General features: G+C 32.4%; 1 long non-coding RNA gene across 1 annotated transcript; it reads left to right on the top strand.

Annotated features, from left to right (window-relative positions):
- The first annotated feature begins 6794 nt into the window (after positions 1 to 6794).
- Positions 6795 to 10516, top strand: LOC106660928. Its single transcript, XR_001339610.2, has 3 exons — positions 6795 to 7126; positions 7223 to 7310; positions 10237 to 10516. It is a non-coding gene; the product is annotated as an uncharacterized LOC106660928 (long non-coding RNA).
- The last annotated feature ends 878 nt before the right edge of the window (positions 10517 to 11394 follow it).

Genomic DNA, 11394 nt, shown 5'->3' with positions numbered 1-11394 from the left:
AGAATAGGTTCAAGCAAAGCAACCAAAGCGAATATTTCATAAAATATTATGTCTGCAACTATGCTCCAGGGTAAGTACTAAGAGAGCTGTAATCGTTACACTATTCGCACATGAGTAATACTGTTGTACTTTTCAGAGGAAATAAACCACGCAAATTTTCTTACACATATGGAACAGGTTGTGAAAAAGTTGATATCTCAGAAATCCGAGACAGGAAAGGGTTGTGCAGTAAGTGTTCAAGATTTTTTTTCAATGTTTTATTTTGCATATTTCAGTTGGTATTTGGTCCATGACGTCAACAGCTAAAGTGTTGACATAAGTTGCGACTTACACTACAAAGGTGGTAGTTTCGAGCAGACTTGATTCGAACCAAATTACTTACAAAAATTGCGCTTTATTTTTTAAAACACCGGACGCCCAGTGTGTTCTCATGACCTCCGTTAACGCACATAATTTCTAACAAATTTTTGAACTTCTAAGTTTACAATTAAAACATAAAATTTTACTAACGGGGTCACTAACATTTAGTACCATAATGAGTTATGGGCTATTTAAATAAAATATTTTTAACGATTATTTTCATGTCTTTCAGGTACACACTTTCAACAAGATTTAGAACGAAAATAAAGTTTGCTCGACTACAAATCACCAGATAATAGTCAGGAAATAACTAAAAGTCTTTTGGCAAAATAGACACATATAAATAAAATAAATAAAAAATTATGACTGATTATTCATGTTTATTTCTTTTTCAAAGTAGTCAATAACGTTTTTTACAGTAATAAAATAATTAGTAAGTTAAAAGAAAATTTAAAAAATAAACATTAATGTGTGGTGATTGGTGACCGTTAGTCGATGATTATTCGGAGATCGTGAGATGCGGTAGGTTTTAGAAAAACATTTTCTTTGTCGTGCCAACGTTTCGATGTTTATTGAGATGATCTTCAGGGCCTGGAATTTACAAACATTGTTTAAATTTAACATTTACATGTAGGATGTGGAAAAACACTTGTGAATTTATACAATGCAAAAAATATTTTTTATATTCAATCAATGTATGTAAAAACAACACACTCAAAGTGTTTGTTTTCTGCGTAATTGTGATATGTTGAGAGTGCCATTGAAATAATGATGTTTTATGTTTATATACGTTGGATTTTGGAAGGGGTGGGGAAGGAAGTTGGTAAAGAAAGACAGTTATATATAAGGAGTCGGTTTCTTTGAGGTGAAAGGAGCCGAAGATGATAAAAACGTTGGTAATGGTTCGAACCATACAGTTTATTCAATTTGTTTGTCCCTTGTATACCAAAATGATATCTGTCTTTTCTTTGGTGTTTTCTTGTCTTATCAGATGATAATAATAATTAATCAATAAGTTGTCCATTCGTATTTGCCACGCTAGCGGATGTGGGTCCAAATTCCGGCATGTTCAACATATATACCGTATATTAAAACGGTTTTCCCCCTGTCAGCGTCACTTAACGTGTAGTTGAAAGATTGAGACATCCGCTATGAAAGCTATCCTCACGCTGCCACTATTACCTATACATGTTGAACTCGCATTGGGCCAATTTCAGCATTTCGCCATCTTCAACGAAGAACTGTCTGTCACTTTCACCGTGTATAGCTTGTATGTTGTTGTGTCCGACGGCTAGCGTTAAAGAGCATGGTCNGATTTTTTTAATCGCGCTCAATTTGAACGTGCGAAACGCGGAAATTATAACACAAATAAATATTATACTAGTAAATACTTAATATTATTAAATTACTATAAAAATAATAACAATTAAAATAATTAGTTTAATTATTTGGATGTTTGATATTATTTATGTACATATTTAAAATGGAAGGTAGATCAAAATCTGTTATATTATTAACGCATTTATCACCATGTTCAATTTTACCTTTTTTAATTTCAAATTTCTGAATATGAACGTGTTCTTTGATAGACTTGTGTGTGGTGTTATGTTAGGCCATTTATCTTTAATAATGTTAAGTGTTGTGTCGAATGGAATGTTGGTGAACAATGATGAAACATCTAGGGATATGAGAGAGTAGTGTGAGAAGATGTGAATATTATTAATTTTGCTAATGAAATGAATGCTTTACGTGATGTGAGTTATCTGTGTTGTTGAGTATATTAATTAGGTATTTTGTCATGTTGTATGTAAGGAATTTACAAATGAAATTATTGGTCTTAGAAGGTGTTATAATAGATCCGTATAGTTTCGGGGGCATTGGAGAATTGTTTTGAAGTCATTAGTTGTATATGTCAATTTCTTTTGGTTTAAGAATTTCTTGAAGAATTTTGTTTGTCTGTTTGACGAGAGAAGGGGTAGGGTCTGATTTGATTGAGCCTAAAATTCGTAGCATTGAATAAATTAATTTTTTCACATCCTACATGTTTTTGTTAAATTTAAACAATGTTTATAAATCCCAGGCCCTGAAGATGACCTCAATAAAGTTCGAAACGATGGAACGGTAAAGAAAATGTTTTTCTAAAACCTACGTCACACCAGACTGCATCTCACGATGTCCATATAATCATTAACTAACAGTCACTAAACACCATACATTTTTCTTTAAGTTTGCATGTGATAATCATATGCAATGGTTATTAAAACATTTATAATGAAATCGGATGAAAATTATTGTCCTAAACTTAAATAAAAGCGTTATTCATGAATATTTATATATTAAAAAATAAATATATAAAATTCCTAATGAGATAAAATGAGGATTGTCAATATAAAAACAAATTATATAGATTGGGACCGCGGTAGCCGAGAGGTTACTGGTCTCATCTCTTAGACCTTGGAGTCGTGTGTTCAATACCCGCATGCCCACTGTCGCCACAAGAATTGAATCGAAATGATAATTCTATCAGGCTTTCTCCCGCCCAACATAAAAATTAACCAGTACAAGTACCGTTCCAATTTAGAAAACATAAGACAAAATAAATTATATAGATTGCACATTATCAAGTTTGAAATAACAGATTTTTGGTAAGATTTTCTAATAGCAGTTTTTAAAACAGTTTCAAGCTCATTACCGATGGCATGTATGAAGCAGCGGTTGACAGATAGAGGAAAACGCCATGTTTAAAGCATCCTTTAGCGTGCTTGAAGGAACAGGACACAGTGCTTGAGCATGTTGAGATGTAATTCATAGGAGGGCGAGTGGACAAGGGAGGACGGTGGTTACAACACAACCCTAGCCCTGTTATTAATTGTCCACTGCCACCAACACAGCCCCTCCTATCTGAGTTATACTCGTAATTCTTCATTTTATTTGTTCCATTTACCAGGTTCGTCATTAAAGGGTGGAGATAAAAATAAATGTTTTTGCCCTCAGTTAAAACGTCTGCTCGTAAAACAATTTTTGCCAATTGTTGAAAATCGTTCACTTCCCGAATGGGATGGAGCTTTCCATGCTGTGCAACTGAGAGAAGGAAAAACGAAAAAATCCCTGGTCATCAATTTAACTCTATAATCTCATCACGTGTTTTGGATGGGGAAAACTAATTTTTTTCAAACGGTTCATTCGGTTTTCAACAACTCAATTTAAATCCCTACTAAAATGAAAAAAAGTCGAACCTGAATAATACTAGTATAAGTTTTACAAAACCACATTTTTAAAGGAAAATGCGTTTTACTCGTAAATACCATAAATCATTAAAAAACTCTATCACTATAAATTAACTATAAAAACAACTGTAGTAATTATTTGAATTTTAAATATCAATGATTAACCCAGCTCATATCTGAGGACCAATCAAAACTAAACTGCTCAAAATGAATAGGGATATTTATAATTTATTACTCTATACATTTTAATTAAATTAACCGATATATTCTTGTTAGTTGGATAAAACAAAATAGAAAATACAAACTAAAAGCAACCAAACGTTCACCCTCATTTTTAATAACGGATTTACTTAAGTATAGTAAACATAAAGATTACTTATTTTGTAAACAAACACCTTTTCATTTCTTTTCCTTAGTTCAATCCAGTTGTATTCTCTTTATCCATGGAAAGCCACCATCTTGAACAAGAAGTTCGCAATATTGTTGTGAGATTGAGGCATCGAAGTAAACGGCAATTAGATATCGTAGAAGCAATTGATATTTCCCAGAACGTTGTCTTCCGGACTTTAGCCCGATTCCGAGCTGCTGGAAGTTCCAATAGGAGGATAGTAGTGGTTCTCAGCGCATTATGACGGTAAGAGAGGGCAGAAGGTATTGTCATTGCTGCAAGATAGAATACTTTCCACAGCGCCCGCCAAATCCGAAATGACGTACAAGATATTTTGGCAAGGTTTTTATCAACATAATATTATGCAGGGTGGGCGACCAAGACCCGGAGGTTAAATGCCTGGGTAGACTCGTACCCCATAGAAAGTTCGACGTATTCGTGTGTCGCATCTATTGGTACATTGCAGTTGTTTTCTAAAGTCCAGTACATTAGGCAAAACGAACTTTATCAACATAAACGTAATCTTTTGTGGGAAGTTACAACATTTATGGAGTGAAATTCCTTATGAAATTAGTGTCAACCTTATTAAGCCCACGCCTAACAAGTGTACAGGGGTTTTAGCTAACAGTGGACATTATATGCAGTATTTATTGTTTAAAATAACAAAACAATACAATTGCAAATTGTTGTGTCCAATAAAAATTATAGAATTAAAACATTTATTTTTTATCAAAATCCCTTAATTAAACTTTCCTTTAGAAAAAACATAGTAATTTCTAATAAGTTTTAACGCAATTTAAATAAAAATTAAAAAAATAAAAATGCTAGAGAAAATAAATACTACATAATTGGCAATATCCGTACTCATTCTTGATCAGTTTGTATACAAATAAAAAAATAAAAAATTTGAAGAGCTTAAAGGCCGACCAGAAAAATAAAAACATTGTTAATCTACGCACAAAGACACGCAAAGCACGTACCCAACCACTCACGACCTGATAAAATAGACAGCCCTGACACTGAAGTGAATGCCGAATCCCGTCTGACAGACCAACTCAGAGAAGACAGGCAAACCCCACCGATCGTTACCGTTCAAATTACGATGTTTTAAATAGTATTCTAAAAAAAATTAATACAAAAAAATTTGATCAAAGAACAAAGTCTATAAACAATTGCAATACGCCGTCTATCGTAAATAATATTCTAAAATTTAAATCTATGTGACTAATATATTGAAATCATTAGCGAAGAAGAATAAATATTTTGTATAACAATATGACAAATACACGTTTATCCACTCAAACATTAATAGAAGTATATAATAAATAAAATCTCTTTAATTAACTATGATTGATATGTCAGTATATAGATTTTTTTTTATAAAATGTGCCAGCGTATACAGTCGGTGTTATTTTATCCGTAAAATCGCAAAGAAATGCATTACTACGAATGCGAAAATTGTAGACAAGAACATAATTATCGATCAGAAACTACGATCTTAAAGATTTGGACTAAAATGTCTGAACGAAAACATGTTTGAAGAATTGCTAATGAAAAAGAGTGGCACCGATTATGGATTAACGGTTCATTTTTTAGTTTGAAAACACAATAATAAAAATATTATTGAAATAGATAATACTGCAATAAACTAAACGCTATGACAACCCTTTGAAATAAAACCCGATGCAACCGAACCAAAATTAAAGAAGTTAGCAATGTTATCATTGGGGACTCTGGATAGAATAATTCTAACTATAAATAATTTGCTATGAACTATATTTAATTATTCAGAAATCGTGAGATGCGGTCTGGTGTGATGTAGTTTTCAGAAAAACATTTTCTTTATGGTGCCAACGTTTTGACCTTTATTGAGATCATCTCCAGGGCCTGGGATTTACAAACATTGTTTACATTTAACAAATACATGTAGGATGTGGAAAAAATTGAATTTATACAATGCAAGATATATTTTTTTCAACTATATTTAATAAATAATGCCGGCCACATATGGGAGCATAACATTCAATTTACGTTGCTTGTCGCAGACAACGGAAAGCCGCTTTACAGTACTTCGTGCACTTTATTATCGTGAAAATTACATGAGCTTTGAGGGATTCGAAACCTTATAAGCTAAAGCCAAAAAAAGTTTAAGAATTTATCAAGGAATATCAATGTTTCCAACCTGTATGGAATATCAAGAGTGAAGATGAAAGCACCAGAATTAAAAAAATAATTAATAAATTAAAATAATAAAAATTAAAATAATTGAGGGAGTGAAAAAGGAAAATTATCATTTAATTAATTAAGACAAGCTGTAAAACGTTAAAACACCTAAAAAACACAATCCTGGATCCTTGTCAGAAGAAAAGATATTTTTACAGCAAAACCAGTTAAACCGTTTATGTATAAAAACTATCTTTATTCTCTGTGGAAACAGAAAGTACGACAGCATAACTCTTATACCGCTTTTCTTTGTCGAAACTCAAGACAATTATTTACCATGTACCGCTTATGTGAATCCACAGCTTATTACGTATAAATCGTTCAAACCGAACGGAATTAATCATTCAAATGAGACTAACTGAAGCATAATTTAAACAATTTATTACCATATTTGAGCGAGTCAGAAATTAAGAAAATATTTATGTTTCTATGAACAGGAGAAAAGTTACGTGTTGATTATTTAATTAAATAGTTGAAACATGTATGAAGAAAAAGTGATGTAATGTTAAATAACATCTGGGTCAATACATTTCTGTATTTTTCAACGAAATACAATATGTAATTTTTTTTAAATTAACTTTTAAAATTTTGAAAGATTCATAAAATTTTTAACACATCACACCGATTAAGCATATTTTTATTAACAATATTACAGCGAGACATCCTATTAGAAAGGATTGTCAACTTAACACCTACCCGATGAAACGAGTGCTTTCAAAACTTTCGAGATGAACGATTTCGGAGATGTCATTAAAGTAAAGTTCGACATGTTAATCAATTAGAGGGAAAAACCGAGCAATAATTAGTTTCACTAAATGTACAAGTTGACGGCAAACTAGTTTCAAACAAATCGTAATTATAAATACTAAGGGTTCACGCCACTTTTTCAAAGAGGAAGAAAATGAGCCTTCTGTCAACATGTCTTCTGGTAAGAAGAAAAATCGTTTTTACCAAATGTAAAATTGTTAATTGAAAGCAAGGAAAACTTGAGGATTTTGAAATTTGAATTCATTTTCAACCGTAGTGAAAACGACACCAGTGATATATTGTATCGGGGCCCAGGACCAGCACTCGAACCGTAATAATGGCTGTACGCCTCTCTTGAATTATTGGTGAGTCGTTAATTGAAATTTGATTTTCCCAACTGACGCACTCCGCTGAATCCAGTCTTGCAGCTTTCAAACGAGTTCCATTAACGGTCATTGATACCTTCATCAGAGCCTTCGAAAGGATCGATACGATACTGTATTCATTACTGTTTTATCCTCTGTTTTCTATTGGTTTCGATCGTTTTGGGGTATTTATGACGATGCCTAATTGCCGGGCTTTTTCTCTGTCCGGAGATTTTTAATTGGTACACAGATAATGTATCAACAATTTTAATTGTCTCATGTACAATACTCGAATGGTAATTGTTGTTCTACCACGTCTTCTTTACCATTATTTATCAGCGTTTCAATGTAACAGTTACAACTGAACTCTCCTTGAAGAAAAATATTAGGCAGGGTATAAACAAAATCCATTCCAAGGCATCTTGGTAACTAAGAAATTTTAAAGATTTTCTAAAAACTACTTATTCATAATGTACAATCAAAAACCAACTAGTCCTGCTACAAGGTATTTCAGATATTTTTTTTATGTTTCATCTACCAGCAAAAAGTTAAGTTTGGATGATCTTACGGGGTATATCTTTACATATGCTCCATAAGAGCAATTTTGCTGCTGTTAAAATAGGGCGATTCAGAGAACTTGGTCTGTATTTTTATAATAGGTTAAGATGACAAAACTCTGTCTCGCTCACTCCTCCCTCTTCTACACACACACACACACACACACACTCTCTCTCTCTCTTTCTCACTTTATTTCCTTTTATATTTCTCCTCTCACACTCTCTATTTTTCATTTATTCGACCGAATTTATTACCGTCCATACTTTTTCTTAAGAGCTCGCTCTCATCAATACATGCCTCTCTAATTGTAATAAATGTCTCTCTTATTTATCTTATCTTACGGATTATGACGCGAATATTATTTTGTGTAAGAAAAAAATGCATTTAAGTCCAAAAATTTTTTTTGGAAGGGATTGTTAACTGAAACAAAACGCATTAATGTATAATGTATAGTAATAATTATGAAGAAATCATATTCCGTGTCATATGTTCTGCGTGGAGGTTGGTAGTCTTTTGTTTAATAATGAATATTTATTTTTTTTAAATTGTTCTGTCAGTTTTTATTTCTCGACAGCTTTCAGACCAGCAAACTGTCCCTCGTCTATCATCTGTCCTTTACATTAAAATTACCTACTTAACAATTCATAAATACATCTTATATAAATACAACAATAACAAAACCCCATTAACTAACAATTTACATTTATAATAACTATGATTATTCACAAATCGTGAGATGTGGTCTAGTGTGATGTAGGTTTCAGAAAAACATTTTCTTTATCGTGCCAACGTTTTGATCTTTATTGAGTTCATCTTCAGGGCCTGGGATTTACAAACATTGTTTACATTTAACAAATACATGTAGGATGTAGAAAAAAGTGAATTTATACAATGCAAAATATATTTTTCTAATATTCAATCATTTTTTCTATACACTCAAAGTGTTTGTTTTCTGCGTAAGTGTGCCATTCTTGCATGTCGTGTTGACAGTGCCAGTGAGATATTGCTGTTTTATGTTTATATACGTCGGATTTTGAAGGGGTGGGGAAGGAAATCGGTATAGAAAGATATTTTTGTATAAGGAGTCGGCTTCTTTGAGGTGAAAAGAGCCGACGATGGGGAAAAAACGTTGGTAATGGTACGGCCAGATTATCCTTCCAGGATTATATAGACGAGGATAAATAGGAAAAGGACATCAACCGAGATAAACACAGCATCAATAATAGAAAAGACACATGTAAACTCAGTCGCAACTACGCCAATATCATTAATCAAATTCAATATCGATAACACACTTAAATCATCACATCACTCAAATCGTATAACATAACATATAAAACATTCATAACATTCCACACATCAAACATTTTTACATAGTCTAATTTTTCAACAATTTATCTTTCCTTGTCCTATTTACCCCCGTCTGTATAATCCTAAAATGATAAACTGGCCGAACTACTACCAACGTTTTTTCCCTTCGTCGGCTATTTTCACATCAAAGACGCCGACTCCTTATACAAAAATGTCTTTCCATTTTTCCCAAATGTCCAAATTCCTTCCCCACCCCTTCAAAATCCAACGTATATAAACATAAAACAGCAAAATCTCACTAGCACTCTCAACACGACGCGCAAGAATGGCACACTTACGCAAAAAACAAACACTGGGTGAGTAGAAATACTTTGATTGAATATAAAATATTTTTTTTTGCACTGTATAAATTCACTTTTCTTCCACATCCTACATGTATTTGTTAAATTTAAACAATGTTTGTGAATCCCAGGCCCTGAAGATGATCGAAACAATTAATTAAGGTTTTTAGTTGAGTTGAAAAAAATTGTACTGTAATTGTAATGTTTAATTGGTCAAGCGGACCACGAAATTAGTGAATTTAATGAAAGATCGAAACGTGGGCACGATAAAGAAAATGTTTTTCTGGAACCTACATCACATCATACCACATCTTACGATTTCTGAATAATCATTGAATAACGGTCACTAATCACCACACATTTGTAATAACAATAAAAATAACAAACATTTGCAATATGTGTGAAAACAATATCTATATGTGGTTTGAAACTTTCTCGCCTTTCGTAGGTCTCTACTCGTCTAGATCACGTCCTAATTATACTGTTTTTACATATCTAGAAATAAAAACTGGTGGAACAGTTAAAAAAACCTAAAGGATTATATTATGCATTTTAATATACAATGATANATATATATTACATTTTATGTTATAAAAATTGCGTTATGTTTTGTTATTATTTTATTAAATCAATGTCCAAGTTGGTAAAGTTTGTTCTTTGATTGGAGAGAATAGCAACTACGTACATAATGCGGTTATTGTTTGGTTTACTTTCAGTCAACTAAGTCTTCCCCCTTGTTGGCTCCAAGTCTCTCTGTGAGAGGTTGGCAAGGGTTGCCTGGGAACAGTTCTGCCAACAGAGGGATTGGAACTATGCAAACAATGGAAACTCTTTTCATCCCTGATCGGAAACTCGATATTCTACAAGTTTTTGAACTGTGCTCCACGGTTGGACGTTATATAAAAATATTTATCACGCGTGATAATGCCTAGAAGAATAAAGATCAGATAACGGCTATAAAATGTGTTATGTTTAATAAATACCATTTCTCGATCCAATTTGATGTAAATTGATTTCACACAAATAGTATGCTTTTTATTTTTAATACCATGTACCCTAGAAAAAAAAATTTGCTGATAAATATTAACCTTATTTATTCAGAATGTAGTAACTAACTGTACACTAATGATAGACATGTTTTATACACTTCTCGCTGATAATTGTACAACATTCGCTACATTAGTTATATATAAAAGTGTTAAAAACTGAGCTTTTTTAAAAAAAACAAAAAAACATGCCTCCTTTCATGCACAAAGCATTATGGAAAATATAATTATGAGGGTTGGAGAAACTAAATCTGAAAATCTCGTTGGCTAAATCCTGCATGGCTGCGGCAACGTTATAAAAATGCACATATTTATCGCAAGTGTACTTTTTGGATTAATTTGTACTATTTATTTAGAAGTACATTTAAAGTTAATCCGGACGGAAGGTTTATTTTCTGTACATTTCTCTTTGAAATTCGATATTATGAGCTAGAGTAGAATTACGTACTGGATCTGATTAAAAGATAAAAGAGGAAAGGAGGTTGGAAACAATGTTAAAGTGTTTAATTAATGTGACGAGATGTTTTACCTGCATTTATTTATTATAGGTATATATATTTATATAATAATTTCATGTCCGAAACCTTTATCGGGTACTTGAACGTTAAGCCCGCCTGTAAGACAGGAATTACTACGATAATAATGCCGTATAAATTACAACAGGTGTAATTCAATCTGAGTTTTGTATACATTCCTTATATTCGTTCCTAATATTCCTCCTTTGGAATGGTAGGGGTTTTCTCCTTTGGCAACTCCTTTAACGTTTGTCCATTGCGCCCGAGTTCTTCAAATGATTTTGTAGGAGAATTGTCGTTTTTCTTTAAAACG

This window comes from Cimex lectularius, unplaced genomic scaffold (genome assembly GCF_000648675.2).
Source record: "Cimex lectularius strain Harlan isolate CLEC.00 unplaced genomic scaffold, Clec_2.1 scaffold122, whole genome shotgun sequence".
Lineage (NCBI taxonomy): Eukaryota > Metazoa > Arthropoda > Insecta > Hemiptera > Cimicidae > Cimex > Cimex lectularius.
The sequence above is the reverse complement of the archived record's forward strand: the minus strand, read 5'-3'. Positions and strand labels throughout refer to the sequence as shown.